We start from the raw sequence: 15,038 nt of genomic DNA on the forward strand, positions 1-15,038 counted from the left end.
AGGAGGGGGACGTCACTTGGACACTTTGATCCAGGAGTAGTCACACCCCTTAGGTTAGGTAGTGGTATGGGTCTGGCTAGTGGTCAAGAACAGGAGGGTGTGGTTGCAACTCAAGCAGGTAAGAGGACCTCATAGAAACGTTTAAAATTCTGACGGGTTTAAACAGGTTAGATGCAGGACGAATGTTCCCAATGTTGGGGAAGTCCAGAACCAGGGGTCACCGTCTAAGGATAAGGGGTAAGCCATTTAGGACCGAGATGAGGAGAAACTTCCTCACCCAGAGAGTGGTGAACCTGTGGAATTCTCTACCTCAGAAAGTAGTTGAGGCCAATTCACTAAATATATTCAAAAGGGAGTTAGATGAAGTCCTTACTACTCAGGGGATCAAGGGGTATGGCGAGAAAGCAGGAAGGGGGTACTGAAGTGCATGTTCAGCCATGAACTCATTGAATGGTGGTGCAGGCTAGAAGGGCTGAATGGCCTACTCCTGCTCCTATTTTCTATGTTTTTATGTTTCTATGACCTCAGATGCAGTACTGGAGGCGTCTCAGCTTTTGCCCTTATCCAACAGGTATGAGGTTCTTGCTGTCTGTGTGGATGAGGGCAAAGTCTGCAGGGTGAAGGAGCAAACTGGTCACGGCACTGTGGTACAGGAGGGTATTCAAGTGGGGGGAGTAAAAAAGAATGTTGTAGTGGTAGGGGACAGTATATTCAGGGAGATAGATATTGTTCTCGACAGCCACAACCAAGAGTTCTGAAGGCTGTGTTGACTGCCAGGTTAAGGAGATCTTCTTGCAGCTTTAGAAGAATTTGCAGTGGGAGGGGAGCATCCAGTTGTCATGGTCCACGTAGGAAACAACAACATGGGTACAACTAGGAATGAATTTCTGCTGAATGTAGGGGATGGTGTTTTGGTCAGGTTTCTCTGACTCCTTGGTGTTTGAGATGCCCCACACCCTGGATTCTAGACTGTGGACTGATTGGGGGTTGTGAGTAACTGAGACAGTCAGTTGGGTAGGATGAAAAACTGGTTTTATTGTGTTCAAACAGAGTAAAAAAGGCACATTTTTAATAATCACAGTAATCAGGTACAAATAGGGAGAAATGGCAACTCAAATGCTCCATATTTGGGAAGAACACATAAAACATATAACAGATTAAAAGAATACAGTCCTCCCACCTCCCAAAATACTTATGCACTAAACCTGGGAGGGGAAAACACACCAGAACCAAAGATTTTTATACTCTACAAGCTGGTCCTGCGCTACCAAGGGGTAAAACATTACCTAACGCGAACCCCAGAGTTTGGAACAGGACCAGGACAACCAAGGTGAACCTCGGAGTTGGAGCTGTCAAAAATGGAATTGGTGAGCATGGTCCTTGTGGTGGCTGGTGTGCAACGGCCACCATATGTTTAAAAAAAATCCAAGCACAGGCATCTTCCACCCATGAGGATGTAGTTTGGGTTATTCATTTGTAACACCTGTGAACTCCTTTTTTTTTTTGGTGTGGAAGCAAGTCATCCTCTTTTTGAGGGACTGCCTATGACTTAAGATAAGGGCTCATGAGGTTGGGGGTAATATATTAGCATGGATAGAGGATTAATTAGTGGACAGAAAGCATTGGGTCATTTTCTGGTTGGCAGGCTGTAAGTAGTGTGGTGCCGGAAGGATCAGTGATTGTGCCTCAGCTATTTACAATCTATATTAATGGCTTAGATGAAGGGACAAACCTCCTGGCCCCCTGAAGTAGAGGACGTCCTTACAGTGTTGACCACTGCACAAAGCTGGAATGCTGTGTCTGATACCCTGGTGCCCTTTCTCTGGCCTGTTGAGTTATTTGTGTTAGTGCTGATACACTTTAAGCATTTATTATGTGCAGAAGGCAGTTCATCTTTAAGAGCTGCAGACTGCCTTGAAAAGCTCGCCTCGCTCCAACGACATGGACTTCGGCCTCTAGCTGAGCGCACAGCCTGTTAGCAGGGCATTGTCACTCGGTGGCATGCTCCTCTCCTGTTAATTAGCAGGTAGTACCAAAATGTGTTCCCATGCGCCTGTCCTTTATGTATCTTGCCCACGCCCGTTTTTTGTCGTTACAGAATTTCACTCACTTCCCAACCCCCACCCCTGCTACCTCCATCTGCTTTTTCCTGTGGTTTAGGTGGGCATCTAAACTACCTAGCCAACATTCTTTCCTCAACCATCACCACTGAAACTCTCATTACTATTTGTAGGATCATGCTGTGTGCAAAATGGGTGCCTTTTGCCTACATCAGTGGTCTTCATCCATAGTTCTGCGGAAGTATCCAAAGCAAGTATCACTTTAGACACCGGCCCCAGATAGGACATGATGAACTGGAAACCGCCACTTCGCCCCAGAGGCTCAGGGCCATTGGCCCTCCATTTTGTCAAGGAGACGGCATCCAGTCTCAGTGAGTGCACTCCGCTCCTCTCATTAGTAACTGACAAGAGGAGAAGTGAGAGCTGAGATGGCCCTCGACACCAGTACTCTATCAGCTCTCATAACACTATAGCAGTCTTTATAGTATATCATGAGATTATATGATTTCGTGCTCCACCCATTACAATGATAGGCACCCACATGGAATCATTTTGTTGATATTTGCATAGGTTGTATGTGTGACTTTTGTATTCTAACATTAAGGGTGTGCAATATAATTGGATATGCGGTATATGGTCGAATGTCCAGAGAACAATAAACAAATAATGCCAGAAATGTGTGTACACAAGACAGTGGGTGGCAGGGGCGGGTTGGGGAAGTTGGTGGTCTGAGTGACCGCTAATACATTTACATATTAACCTTGTGTGCTTAACTACTAACACCATGCTTATCTTGCATAATTAACCATATAAAGGTACAGCAAATTGGTGTACTTTAGGAACTCTTAATTAGTTTTGATGAGACTACTGTGAGTGGTCAGAAGACGCAGTTCATGAGGGCCTATGAGTTTGTTGCTTGCGAATATAATTGTCATCAATCTAAAAAGTAAAGTTTGTGCTGAGTTTGTAATAGTGTATTGATAAATAAAGATTATTAATCTTTAGATGTCTCTCCATCTCTTGAATCCATGTCACTATTACATAAGAACATAAGCAATAGGAGCAGAAGTAGGCCACCTGGCCCCTGGAGCCTGCTCTGCCATTTAATAAGATCATGGCTGATCTGATCATGGACTCCGCTCCACTTCTCTGCCTATAATGCTTTATTCCTTTATCGCTCAAAAATCTGCCTATCTCCACCTTAAATATATTTCATGACCCTGCCTCCACAGCTCTCTGGGACAGAATTCCATAGATTTACAACCCACTGAGAAAATAAATTCCTCTTTCTCTCAGTTTTCAATAAGCGGCCCCTTACTCTGAGACTATGTCCTAGTTTTAGTTTCCCCTAATGAGTAGAAATATCCTCTCTCCATCCACCTTGTCAAGCCTCCTCATTATCCTATGTTTTGATAAGATTACCTCTCATTCTTCTGAACTCCAATGAGTATAGGCTTAACCTACTCAACCTATTTTCATAAGTCAATCTCCTCATCTCCAGAAAAGTGAAGGATAAGCATTATTCTAAATCCAACAATAGTGAGAGACCAGGAGGAAGTGATTTAGGTATCCATGTACACAAATTTGTAAAGGTACAAAAAGTAATCAAAAAGATAAATGGAAAGTTAGCCTTTTCCTCAAGGCGCCTTGGTAACAAAGAGGAGGAAGTTATGCTTTAGTTGTATAAGCCTTGGTCAGGCCCCATCTGGAGTACTGCATTCAGTTTTGGGCTCCGCACCTCAGTAAGGCCTTGGAAGGGGTACAATGCAGATACACTACATACAGAAACCATGGGAATATAGTCTAACTGCACAGTTTTTTGTAAATGAGATAAAAAATATTGAAGTTAAAATTAATTTTATTGCTATTATCATCACTAAAAAAAACATGAAATAATTCAGTACTGCCAGGTATGTCAAATTGTTATACAGAAGCAATATTTTATATCTTAAATTTGAATAATATCTGACATTAAAATATAAACACATGCAATTATTCAATTGTTTTCATTTTACAATGTCACACAGCTGATGATCTGTTCAGTTGTCTTTCGGCCACCATAAAATAAAAGAGCATGTAAATCATCATCATAGGCAGTCCCTCGGAATCGAGGAGGACATGCTTTCACTCCCAAAGTAAGTTCATTGATGGCTAAACAGTCTGATATGAGAGCCACAAACCCTGTTACAGGTGGGACAGACATTCGTCGAGGGAAGGGGTCAGTAGGGCTGGTTTGCCGTGCGCTCCTTCCGGTGCCTGCGCTTGGCCTCTTCTTGCTCTTTGCATTGGGACTTGAAGAGCTCAACTCCCTCCACAGATGGACTTTCTCCACCTCGGGCGGTCTGTGGCCAGGGTCTTCCAGGTGTCAGTGGTGATGTCGCACTTTACCAGCGAGGTTTTGAGGGTGCCTTATAACGTTTCCGCTGTCCTCCTTTGGCTCATTTACCATGAAGGAGCTCCGCATAAAACATTTGCTTAGGGAGTCGCCTATCTGGCATGCGTACTATGTGGCCTGCCCAGCGAAACTGATCGAATGTGGTCAGTGCTTGAATATTGGGGATGTCAGCCTGGTCGAGAACACTGTTGGTGCGCCTGTCCTCCCAGGGGATTTGCGGGATTTGCAGGATCTTGCGGAGACATCGTTGGTGATATATCTCCAGCGATTTGAGGTGCCTTCTATATATTGTCCATGCCTCAGATCCATACAGGAGGGCGGGTATTACTACAGCCTTGCAGACCATGAGTTTGGTGGTAGATTTGAGGGCCTGGTCTTCAAACACTCTTTTCCTAAGATGGCTGAAGACTGTGCTGGTGCACTGGAGGCGATGCTGAATCGCCACATCAATGTATGCCTTTGTTGATAAGAGGCTCCCGAGATATGGAAAATGGTCCACGTTGTCCAGGGCCGCGCCACAGATCTTGATCATTGGAGGGAAGTGCTGTGCGGCGAGGTAGGCTGGTGGAGGACCTTTGTCTTACGGATGTTAAGCGTAAGGCCCATGCTTTCACATGCCTCAGTGAATACATTGACTATATCCTGGAGTTCAGGCTCTGAATGTGCACAGACGCAGCCATTGTCCGCGTACTGCAGCTCAACGCCAGAGGTTTGGGTGATCTTGGACCTGGCCTGGAGGCGGCGTAGCTTAAACAGCTTCCCACTGGTTCTGTAGTTTAATTCCACTCCAGTGGGGAGCTTGTTGATTGTGAGGTGGAGCATGGCGGCGAGGAAGATTGAGAAGAGAGTTGGAGCGATAACGCAGCCCTGTTTGACCCCGGTCCGGATGTGGATTGGGTCTGTAATGGATCCGTTGGTAAGGATCACGGCTTGCGTGTCATCGTGAAGCAGGCGAAGGATGTTGACAAACTTTTGGGGGCATCTGAAACGGAGGAGGACGCTCCATAGACCTTCACAGTTGACTGTGTCAAAGGCCTTTGTCAGATCGAAAAAGGCCATGTATAAGGGCTGGCGCTGCTTCCTGCATTTTTGATGCAACTGGCGTGTTGCAAACATCATGTCTATTATGCCCCGTAGGCCACCGGAGGCCTTGTACATCATGGGAGTACACTCAGCAGCTTCTGTCCCTGGCCGAAGCGGCCACTTCTATCCCGGGTCGAAACGATTCTGCACCAACCCGGGCCAAAAGGACTCTGCACCGGATTCGGGGGAAATCTAACCGGCCGAAGGGACTCCAGGACGACCTGCCAAAGAGATCCGAGGATGTGGAACCGGCTGAAGGGACCGAAGCGTGGCATCGTCTTATACCCACAACCAACTTTTAATTAATTTTTAAACTTTTAACCAACTTTTAAACTTATTAAACAATTTGGGAGAACTTTTAAAACTTACATTTTAGAGTCTCAATCGAAATATTTTTAAATATCTATTATTAATCTACATCTTTGACTTTTAACAACTCTTAGAAACTTTAAAAAACTTTTTAACAACCTTTAGAAACTCTTGAAATAAATTGGGAATCTTTATTAACTTTTAACTTTTAAAATAACTTTGGAAGTCACCTTCCTAATACCTGCCCCCCAACCAAGCCTCGAGCCATCTACCATCAATGGCGCTACCCGGCGCTGAGCTTGCGGCCAACACTTCGCCGTAGGCACTTAGGCTTCTCGAGCTGTGCCTGGTCTCCAGTTTCCATTTGTCTTGGACCCCCTTGCTACTGGACCAAGACCTTGCTCAGCTAAGCCCATGTGGTTGCCGGTGTGCAGCGGCCACCCCACATTAAAAGAACTCAGGCACCGGCATCTTCCACTTCGTCAGTATGAAGTTCGGGACCTGGAACGTCAGGACCCTCATGGACAATCCCAACAGCAACAGGCCGGAACACCGCACCACCATAGTTGCCTGGGAATTTAGACATTTTGACATTGACATTGCCACCCTAAGCGAGACCCGGCGGGCAGGGGAAGGCCAGTTGAAGGAACATGGTGGAGGTTACACCTTCTTCTGGAAAGGGAAACCAGAACGCCACCTTCATGGAGTCGGCTTTGCCGTGAAGAATGAGCTGGTCGACCGCCTCAAAGACTTCCCCTGTGGGGTCAACGAACGCCTCATGACTCTTCGTATTACCTTATCTAGGAACCAATGTGCCACAGTCATCAGTGCATACGCCCATACACTCGATGCAACAGCTGAGGCTAAAGAGGGATTTTATTCCAACCTCGAGACATCCTTGTCCCGTGTCCCCACGGGCGACAAATTGATCCTTCTGGGTGACTTTAATGCCAGGATTGGCAAAGACACAACCCTCTGGGGAGGCGTGAGTGGCAGAGAGGAGGGAGGAAAAGCCAACTCCAGCGGTACCCTACTCCTGAGAAAATGTCTCGAACATGAACTCCTCATCACCAACACCCTGTTCCGCCAAATGGACAAATACAAGGCATCGTGGCAACACCCTCGCTCCAAACACTGGCACCTGCTTGACTATGTCATCGTCCAAGTCAGGGATCGCAAGGATGTGCGCATCACCCGCGCCATGACGGGAGCTGACGACTGCTGGATGGACCACCGCCTAATCCAATCCATTAACATTAACATTGCCCCAAAGCAGAGGGGACAGCAGAAGCAGTTCCACAAAAAAGTTAATGCCGGGGCACTTAGAAACCCAGCTAAAAGAGCCCTATATAGCCAATCTGGCATGCTTAGATGACCCTGAGATGCTGAATCCCCATAGCGCTTGGTCTGCCCTCCAGGCCTCTATAACCAGTGCCTGTGAAGAGACAGTTGGTCACTCAACCAGAAAACATCAGGACTGGTTTGATGAAAATGATCAGGAGATCGAAGAACTAATAGATCGCAAGTGCAAAGCATTTCTGAGCCTCGAGCAACAACCCAACTCGGGAGCTGCAAAACAACATTATAGATGGTTCAAGGTTCAGGTCCAATAAAAAACTCGGGACCTAAAGAACAGGTGGTGGATGGAGAAAGCACAGGAGATGCAACAACTGGTCGACAGCCACGATATGCGAGGATTCTTCGCTGCAGTCAAGGCCACCTCTGGTCGAAACTACCAATGCCCCACCCCACTCCTGGCCAAAAATGGGGAAACACTCATCAAGGACACCGAGGCTGTCAGGGCCCGATGGAAGGAGCACTTTGAAGATCTTCTCAATCGAGACTCTGCCTTTGACTCAAGTGCTGTCGATTCCATCCCGCAGCATGTGACCCGCCATCAACTTAGTGAAACTCCAACATTGCACGAAGTAGGCAAAGCCATAAAACAGCTTCAGAATAACAAGGCTACGGGTGCGGATAGAATCCCTGCTGAGGTGCTAAAATATGGTGGAGAGGCGCTGTTGGCGCGGATACATGACCTCATCTCTCATCTGGAGGGAGGAGAGCATGTCGGGAGATCTGAAAGATGCAGTGATTGTGACCATTTTTAAAAAGAGGGACAAGTCCGACTGCGGCAACTACAGGGGAATCTCCCTGCTTTCAGCCACTGGGAAAGTTTTTGCTCGAGTTCTCCTCAATCGTCTTCTCCCAGTGGCCGAGGAGCTCCTCCCGGAATCACAATGTGGATTTCGTCCCCTGCATGCAAAGCAGCATATATACTACACAGTGCAACAATAAAGGTTTCATGGGTCATTTTAAAGGGGATGGGCCTGGAAAAGACTGCAATTGTAGCATTGTGGTGGTCCATTACTTGAAAATATTTATTAAATCCAACAAACCCATGAAACGTGTGTTTGATTTTTCTAGAATTACTAATAATTACTAATGTTAATATATTATAGTTGTCCTCGCTGTTCAAGTTGTATTAAGAAGAATAAGCATTAAATAAATCTATATCTTACACATCCCCCAGATTAAGAACATTTGATGACACTCCAGAAGGGTACATGCAGGTGTAGCAATCAATTAGGAAAGCAAATGGTATGTTCGCTTTAGTTACAAAACATTTAGAGTATAAGGGTAAAGAAATCTTACTACAATTATACAGGACATTGGTGAGGCCACACCTAGATTACTGTGCACAATTCTGATCTCCCTACCTAAGGAAAGACATACTTGCCTTAGAGGGAATGCAGTGAATTTTCACTAGACTGGTTCCTGGGATGAGGGGATTGCCCTATGAGGAGAGATTGAGTAGACTAGGCCTATATTCCTTAGAGTTGAGAACAATGAAAGGTGATCGAATTGAAACATATAAAATTCTTAAGGGGCTTGACAGTTAATGCTGGTAAAATGTTTCCCCTGGCTGTGGAATCTAGAGCATGAGGTCACAATCACAGAATAAGGGGTTGGCTATTTAGGACTGAGATGAAAAATGTCTTCACTCAAAGGATTGTGAAATTTTGGGATTCTCTATCCCAGAGAGCTGTGGATGCTCAGTCATTGAGTATATTCAAGACAAAGGTCGATACATTTTTGGAACAAAGGGAATTAAGGGATATGGGGATAGTGCGACAAGGTGGAGTTGAGGTAGAAGATCAGCCATGGTGAATGGTGGAACAGGCTCAAAGGGCCAAATAGCCTACTCCAACTCCTATTTCTTATGTTCTTGTATTGTGGATGTATGAAACAGTTCCAGTACAAGGCTGGTAGAAATTGGACTTGTGCCTCAAACAGGTGGCACATCAGTAGAGTAATTGCTCCACCATGGGAGCATGTCAAATATGGCACTTGTCCTCATTTGCATTTAACTGGCAAGTAGCTGTTGTAGAGCCACCTAGTGGACTACTGATGTATATAACAATAAAGCATGTGCTACACAGTTCTTACCCGGAAGCCATGTTGCATAGTTATCTGTAATGCTGTGTCTCAAGATGCCAATTCTGTGGTAATGAGGATGCGATTTTTGGATTCCCTAGCTGAAATTTTTGTTGGAGGATAATCTTGCCAACCGACGGAGGTTCTTCATTTTGCAGAAAAACTTAAATTTTGAACATATATGTTGGCATTGCCAGAGTCCAGATGACTGCACCTATGGGGTGAGTTCCATCATGACCTTGAGACTTTTTGAGCATCTGTGGAGTAACTACAAATGTTTTACATGGCGAATAGTATCATTGAAGTCCCCAATGATGTAGACCATAACCGGGCGATTTTAAAAAGGAAAGGCTGTTTTCTTGACTGAAGCAGGCCCCAAGGTGTATGAAACCCTGAAGAATATTTTTGTTCCTGCCAAGCTGAAGGACACACCACTGAAGTAGATTCTAACAGCACTACAGTCCTGAGTCCCTGGAAATTGCTGAAAGTTATCATTTTGGAACACACAATCAATTAAATGATGAGGGTATCAGTGAGTACATTGTAGCTTTAAAAAAGCTATCCATTCACTGTCATTTCAGAAACTTTCAGGTCTGAGCTTTGTGTGACCTCTTTGTTTGTGGGTTGAAAAATGAATGAGTCAGAAGTAAATTGCTGACAACACCTAACTTGACGTTTTATTTAGCTTGTCAGACAGCTATGTCGATGGATATGGCCGACCAATACTCTCGAGGATTTTGCGCCATTTCCAGTCATCAGACAACTGAAGTGAATCAGCTGCAGATTAAAAGTAAAAGGCAGTTAGGCCCCAAGGCCTCAGCAACTGGCCACAGTAACAGTACATTGAAGTCGTCCTATTGGTGCCGGGGTCAACATATCGCTCAAAGCTGTCCTTTATGTGAAGGTAGAATGTTTCTTCTGCAAGAAAACTGGACATATTGCAAAGGCGTACCGACAGAAGAATAAACCGACTGGCAAAGCTAGAAGTAGAAATCGCCAGACACTACATAGTGTTGAAGAGAAGCAGCAGGATGAGGAGTTTCTGGAGATACATGTCATAAGGAGCACAAAGGTATCGAACAGCGATTCGCGAAGTATTGTCATTCAAGTAGATGTCGCAGGAACCAGTATACCCATGGAAATCAACATTGGTGCATCCGTGAATGTAGTACCGGAATCGCTATATCACAACAAGTTGCATGATTATCGACGAGAGAAATCGAAGATAGAGCTGAGAGGCTACTCAGGGGAGCTAATCCCCATAGTAGGAAGTGTCACCATACTAGTGAAATACAAGGATAAGTATCAGAGATTGCCTTCACAGTAGTGGCAGGTGATAAGCCTGCCTTGATAAGTAGAAAGATGTTCTATAAATATATTAAGAGTAAGAGGATAACTAAAGAAAGAGTAGGGCCTATTGGAGACCATGAGGGTAATCTTCATGTGGAGGCGGAAGATGTTGTTAGGATTCTTAACGAATACTTTGCATCGGTTTTCACAAAGGAAAGGGGCAATGCAGATACTGCTATCGAGGAGGAGTGTGATATTCTGGATGAAATAAATATAGTGAGAGAGGAAGTATTAAGGGGTTTAGCAGCTTTGAAAGTAGATAAGTCCCCAGGCCCGAATGAAATGCATCCCAGGCTGCTGAGCGAAGTAAAAGAGGAAATAGCAGAGGCCTTGACCATCATTTTCCAGTCCTCTTTGGATCTGGGCATGGTGCCAGAGGATTGGAGGACTGTTAATGTTGTACCCTTGTTTAAGAAGGGAGAAAGGGATAGGCCTAACCTCAGTGGTGGGAAAATTATTGGAAAAAATCCTGAAAGACAGGACAAATCTACATTTGGAAAGGCAAGGACTAATTAGGGATAGTCAGCACGGATTTGTTAAGGGAAGATCGTGTTGACTAACCTGATTGAATTTTTTGAGGAGGTAACCAAGAGGGTCGATGAGAGTAGTGCGTACGATGTAATATATATGGGCTTTAGCAAGGCTTTTGATAAGGTCCCAAATGGTAGACTGGTCATGAAGGGTAAAGCCCATGGGATACAGGGCAAAGTGGCAAGTTGGATCCAAAATTGGCTTCGAGGAAGGAAGCAAAGGGTAATGTTTTTGTGACTGGAAGGATGTTTCCAGTGGGTTCCACAGGGCTCAGTACTGGGTCCCTTGCTTTTTGTGGTATATATCAACAATTTAGATTTGAATATAGGGAGTATGATTAAGAAGTTTGCAGATGACACTAAAATTGGCTCTGTGGTTGATAATGAAGAGGAAAGTCATGGGCTGCAGGAGGATAACCATCTACTGGTCAGGTGGGCAGAGCAGTGGCAGATGGAATTTAATTCGGAGAAGTGTGAAGTGGTGCACTTTTGGAGGGCTAATAAGGAAAGGATATACACTAAGCGGTAGGCCACTTAATAGAGTAGATGAACAAAGGGACCTTGGAGTGCTTGTCCACAGATCCTTGAAAGTAGCAGGCGTGGTGGTTAAGAAGCCATATGGAATGCTAGGTTTATTGGCCGAGGCATAGAATATAAGAACAGAGAGGTTATACTTAAATTGTATAATACTTTGATTAGGTCACAGCTGGAGTATTGCGTGCAGCTCTGGTCGCCGTATTATAGGAAGGACGTGATTGCACTAGAGAGGGTGCAGAGGAGATTTACTAGGATGCTGCCTGGAATGGAAGATCTTAGTTATGAGGACGGATTAGATAGGCTGGCTTTGTTCTTATTGGAACAGAGGAGGTTGAGAGGAGACCTCCATTGAGGTGTACAAAATATAGAGGGGCCTGGACATAGTGGACAGTAAGGGTCTATTTCCATTGGTGGAGGGGTCTATTACGAGGGGGCATAGTTTTAAGGTGGTTGGTGGAAGGTTTAGAGGGGATTTGACGGGGGGCTTCTTTACGCAGAGGGTTGTGGGGATCTGGAACTCGCTGCCTGGAAGAGTGGTGGATGCAGAAACCCTCACCACTTTTGAGATGGTTGAATGGGCACTTAAAGTGCAGTAACCTGCAGGGTTACAGACCTAGAGCTGGTAATTGGGATTAGACTGGATGACCTTTTGTTGTTTGTTGGACGGAGCAGATATAATGGTAAGTACTTTAGGGAATAGAATACGGCCAGGGTGATCTCCTGGACTAGTTTCGATCGCCTGGTTGGGTCGGAGAGGTATTTTTCCAGATATTTTTCTCCCTAAATTAGCCTGGGTTTTTATCTGTTTTTTGCCCCTCCCAGGAGATCACATGGCTCTGGCTGTGGTAGAGTGTAGAATGTTTTAGTATAAGGGGTGTTGCAGTTGTGGTGAGGCAAATTGGTTGGGCTGGGTGCTCTTTGCCTTTCCGTCATTGTTCATAGGTTTATTTGTAACCTTTAGGGCTGCTGACCAAGGGCCGTGTGGCTCTTTGTCTGCCGGCGCAGACACAACGGGCTGAAATGGCCTCTTTCTGTGCTGTAAATTTCTATGTTTCAATTGGAATGAGACTTTTGGAGCATCTTTTGGAGTGTACACCATGTCAATTGGTGAGCAAGAAACAACTATCCGTACCATTACAGCCAAGAAAATGGCCTCCCAGGGTGTGGCAAAGGTTACATGTAGATGACTAATTGTTCATAGTGATAAATAGTCATTCAAAGTGGGTAGAGGTGTTTCCAATTTGGAATATAACAAGAAAAACACTAGAAAATTTGCGAAGATTGCATTCTTATGATCTTCCAGAAGAAATTGGGTCTGATAATAGGCTGCAATTTTGTTCAGAGTAGTTCACACAGTTCCTGAGTAGAAATAATGTGAAACATACCAAGGTTCCACCGTACAACCCTGCTTCAAATGGTGCAGCAGAGCGCACAGTACAAATTGTCAATTGTGCCCTCATCAAACAAATGTTGGATCCAAATCCAAAAAAATGGCAGTTGTTCTTGGATCGCAAACTGGCAAATTTTCTGATTGCTTATCAGAAAACTCCTCATACCACTACTGGTAGAAAACCAGCAGAGTTCTTTCTCAAACGACAGCCACGAACCAGGTTCTTGTTGTTAAAGCCAAACTTGGCAGAGTCAGTAGAAGAGAAACAATCAAGGCAGAGAGAGAGTCATGGTAAAGGTGGAGTTAGAAAGAGTAGTGTGAAGTTGGATCAAAAGGTTAGAGTGAAGAACCATCACCATAAATGATTATAGTTGTTACCAGGAAGAGTAGTGAAGGTATGTGGCCCTTGCACATATTTGGTTAAGATGTTTGATCATGGAAATGTTAGGATTGATATTTTACCTACAGATGTGGAAGCAGTTGAAAGTTGGGATGATTGAATTTATTCTGATGAGTCAGATAATCTTGTTACAAGTAGAATACCAGTAGCAAATCCTACATCGGATGTACTAGAAACAAGTCCAAGAGAGAGCCAGGATTTAAGTCTGAGCCCAAGTCAGGCAGCCAAACAGTCTGAAAACGTTGAGAGTCCAAATGTAGATCAAGGTCAGCCCTTGGAGAAAAACTCTCCAAGCTAGAATGAGTCAAACTCCGACAACAAGATCGGAAAGTTCTGCTTAAGAAAGAAGGTATCCTCTTCGAAACAGAAAACCAGAGGTTAAGTTTAATCTGTAAATATGGAAAACAAGTCATGTACAATGATTATTTGTTATGATTAATTTCTTCAATAAGGATGGAGATGTATTGTCGAGCCACCCGGTGGACAACTGATGTATATAACAATAAAGCCATGTGATGCACCATCCTTACCCAGAAGCTATGTGGTGCAGTTTCTATAATGCTGTGTCTCAATATACCACAGCAGCGAGCACCAAAAAGGTGTCCGTACCAATGGCAGAAATTTGGACTGGATGTGACATTAGTAGCGACTCTCGGATAAGTCCTGTGGAGCCTGGTGGGAGAGTGTGAGACACTCGGAGCGGGTGCAGGACATTCTGAAAAGGGAGGGTGAACACCCAGTTGTCGTGGTGCACATTGGTACCAACGATATAGGTTTAAAAAAAGGGATGAGGTCCTACAAAACGAATTTAAGGAGCTAGGAACTAAAAACGTAGGACCTTAAAAGTAGTAATCTCAGGATTGCTACCAGTGCCACGTGCTAGTCAGAGTAGGAATCGCAGGATAGCTCGGATGAATACGTGGCTTGAGCAGTGGTGCAGCAGGGAGGGATTCAAATTCCTGGGACATTGGAACCGGTTCTGGGGGAGGTGGGACTAGTACAAACCGGACGGTCTGCACCTGGGCAGGACCGGAACCAATGTCCTAGGGGGAGTGTTTGCTAGTGCTGTTGGGGAGGAGTTAAACTAATATGACAGGGGGATGGGAACCAATGCAGGGAGACAGAGGGAAACAAAAAGGAGACAAAAGTAAAAGACAGAAAGGAGATGAGGAAAAGTGGAGGGCAGAGAAACCCAAGGCAAAAAACAAAAAGGGCCATTGAATATAAAGGGGCTGCAGGAGGGGTCAAAACTAAAAATCATGGTTTTAAAAACTAGTATTAAAACACTCTACCTAAACGCACGCAGCATTCGAAATAAAGTTAATGAGTTGACGGCACAAATCATTACAAATGGGTATGATTTGGTGGCCATTATAGAAACATGGTTGCAGGGTGGCCAAAACTGGGAATTAAACATACAGGGGTATCTGACGATTCAGAAAGATAGACAAGAAGGGAAAGGAGGTGGGGTAGCTCTGTTAATAAAGGATGATATCAGGGCAGTTGTGAGAGACGATATTGGCTCTAATGAACAAAATGTTGAATC

The sequence above is a fragment of the Pristiophorus japonicus genome, chromosome 2 (assembly GCF_044704955.1).
Source record: "Pristiophorus japonicus isolate sPriJap1 chromosome 2, sPriJap1.hap1, whole genome shotgun sequence".
Classification (NCBI taxonomy): domain Eukaryota; kingdom Metazoa; phylum Chordata; class Chondrichthyes; family Pristiophoridae; genus Pristiophorus; species Pristiophorus japonicus.